Raw genomic sequence first — 2779 nt, 5'->3', positions numbered from 1 at the left:
GGTAAAGCAGGCACATCTTACATGGTCAGAGTGGAAGGAAGAAAGAAGACGGGGAGATGCTACACACTTTTAAACAACCAGATCTTGGGAGTACTCACTATCATGAGAACAGCAAGGGGGAAGTCTGCTTCCATGATCTAATCACAAACTACCAGGTCCCTCCTTTGACATTGGGTATGACAATTTGACATGAGATTTGAGCAGGGACACAAATCCAACCATATCATCCAGCCCCTGGCCCCTCCCAAATCTCATGTCCTTCTCATATTTCAAAATACAATCATCCCTTCCTAACTGTCCCCCAAAGTCTTAACTCATTTCACCATTAACTGATAAGTTCATAGTCCAAAGTATCATCTGAGACAAGGCAAGTCCTTTCCACCTAGCCTGTAAAATCAAAAATAAGTTAGTTACTTTTAAGATAAAATTGGGGGTATAGGTATTGGCTAAATACCTCTGTTCCAAAAGGGAGAAATCTGCAGAAACACAGGGGTTACAGGCCCCATGCAAGTCTGAAACCCAGTAGGGCAGTCATTAAATCTTAAAGCTCTAAAATAATCTCCTTTGACTCCATGTCTCACATCTAGGCCACATTGATGCAAGGGGTGGGACCCCAAAACATTGGGCAGCTCATGCCCTGTGGCTCTCCAGGGCTCAGCTCACATGGCTGCTCTCACAGGATGGTATTGAGTGCCTACAGCTTTTCCACACACACAGTGCAAGCTGTCAATGGATCTACCATTCTGGGGTCTAGAGGAGAATGGCCCTCTTATCACACTTTCAATAGGCAGTACCCTAGAGGGGGATTCTGTGTACAGGTTCCAATCCCACATTTCCCCTCTGCATTGCCCTAATAGAAGTTCTCCATGAGGGCTCTGCTCCTGCAGCAGACTTCTGCCTGGACACCCAGGTGTTTTCATACATCCTCTGAAATCTGGGCAGAGGCTCCCAAGCCTCAACTCTTGTACTCTGTACATCCACAGGCTTAACACCACATGGAAGCTGCCAAAGCTTATGGCTTGCACCCTCTGGAGCAGAGGCCTGAGATGTATCTGGGGCCCTTTTAGCCATGGATAGAGCTGGAGCAGCGGGGATGCAGGGAGAAGTGTCTCAAGATTGTGCAGGTCAGCAGGGCCCTGGGCCTGGCCCACAGAACCATTTTCCCTCCTAGGTCTCTGGGCCTGTAATGGGAGGGGCTGCCACGAAGATTTCTGAAATGCCTTAGAGGCATTTTCCCCATTGCGTTGGCTTTTAACATTTGACTCCTCTGTACTTATGCAAATTTCTGCAGCCTTCTTGAATTCCTCTCCTGAAAATTGGTTTTTCTTTTCTACCACATGGCCAGGCTTCATATTTTCCAAACTTTTATGCACTGTTTCCCTTTTAAATATAAGTTTCAGTTTCAGATGATCTGTTTGTTCACACATATGAGCATATGCTGTTAGAAACAGCCAGGCCACTTCTTGAATCCTTTGCTGCTTAGAAATTTTTTCTACCAGATATGCTAAATCATCACTCTCAAGACCAAAGTTTCATAGATCCTCAAGGCAGGGGAACAATGCCTCCAACCTCTTTACTAAAGCATAACAAAAGTGACCTTTGTTCTAGTTCCCAATAAGTTCCTCATCTATATCTGAGACCATCTCAGCCTGGACTCATTGTTCATATCACTACTAGCATTTTGGTCATATCAATTTAACGAGTCTCTAGTAAGTTTCAAACTTTCCCTCATCTTTCTGTCTTCTGAGCCTTTCAAACTGTTCCAAACTCTGCCCACTACCCAGTTCCAAAGTTGTTTCTACAGTTTCAGGTATCTTTATAGCAATGCCCAACTCCTCAATACCAATTTTCTATATTAGACCATTCTTACACTGCTATAAAGAAATACCTGAGATTGGGTAATTAGTAAAGAAAAGAGGTTTAATTGGCTCACAGCTCCACAGGCTGTATAGGAACCATGGCTGAGGTGGCCTCAGGAAACTTTTAATCATGGTGGAAGATGAAGAGGAAGTAGGCACATCTTACATAGCTGAAGCAGGAGAGAGAAACAATAGAGGTGCTACATGCTTTTAAACAATCAGATCTTGTGAGAACTCACTCACAAGTGTTCAGCAAGGAAGATGTCTGGCCTCATGATTCAATCACCTTCCACCAGGCCCCTCCACCAACACTGGGGATTACAGTTAAACATGAGATTTGGATGGGAACACAAATTCAAACTATATGAGGAAGTGTAAGAAAACAGGGTGTTACAGCACCCCAAAAGGATCACACTAACACTCTAGCATTGGACCCTAACCAAAATGAAATTTTTGAAATACCAGATAAATAAGTCAAAATACTGATTTTTAAGGAAGCTCAATGGCATCCAAGACAAATTTGAAAACCAATACAGAAACATCAGAAAATTAATTCTGATATGAATGAGAAATTTACCAAAAGACAGGTATTTTTATTAAAAACAAACAAATAGAACTTTTGGAAATGAAACATTCATTGAAGGAATTACAAACTATAGTTGAAAACTTCAATAGTAAACTAGACCAAGAAGAAGAAATAATCTCAGAAATTGAAAACAGTTCTTTTGAGTTAATCCAGTGAGACAAAAAAAAAAAAAAGAAAGAAAGAAAGAAAGAAAGAAAGAAAGAAAGAAAAAGAACTAAAAAATGAAAAAAAGCTTCAAGAAATATGGGACTATGTAAAACATCTGAACCTAAAAAAAAAAAAATCACAGGTATTCCCAAGGGACAAGAAAAGGCAAAATGTTTGAAAAAGCTAC

The sequence above is a fragment of the Macaca fascicularis genome, chromosome 2, assembly GCF_037993035.2.
Source record: "Macaca fascicularis isolate 582-1 chromosome 2, T2T-MFA8v1.1".
Classification (NCBI taxonomy): Eukaryota; Metazoa; Chordata; class Mammalia; order Primates; family Cercopithecidae; genus Macaca; species Macaca fascicularis.
Note: the sequence above shows the minus strand (reverse complement) of the source record.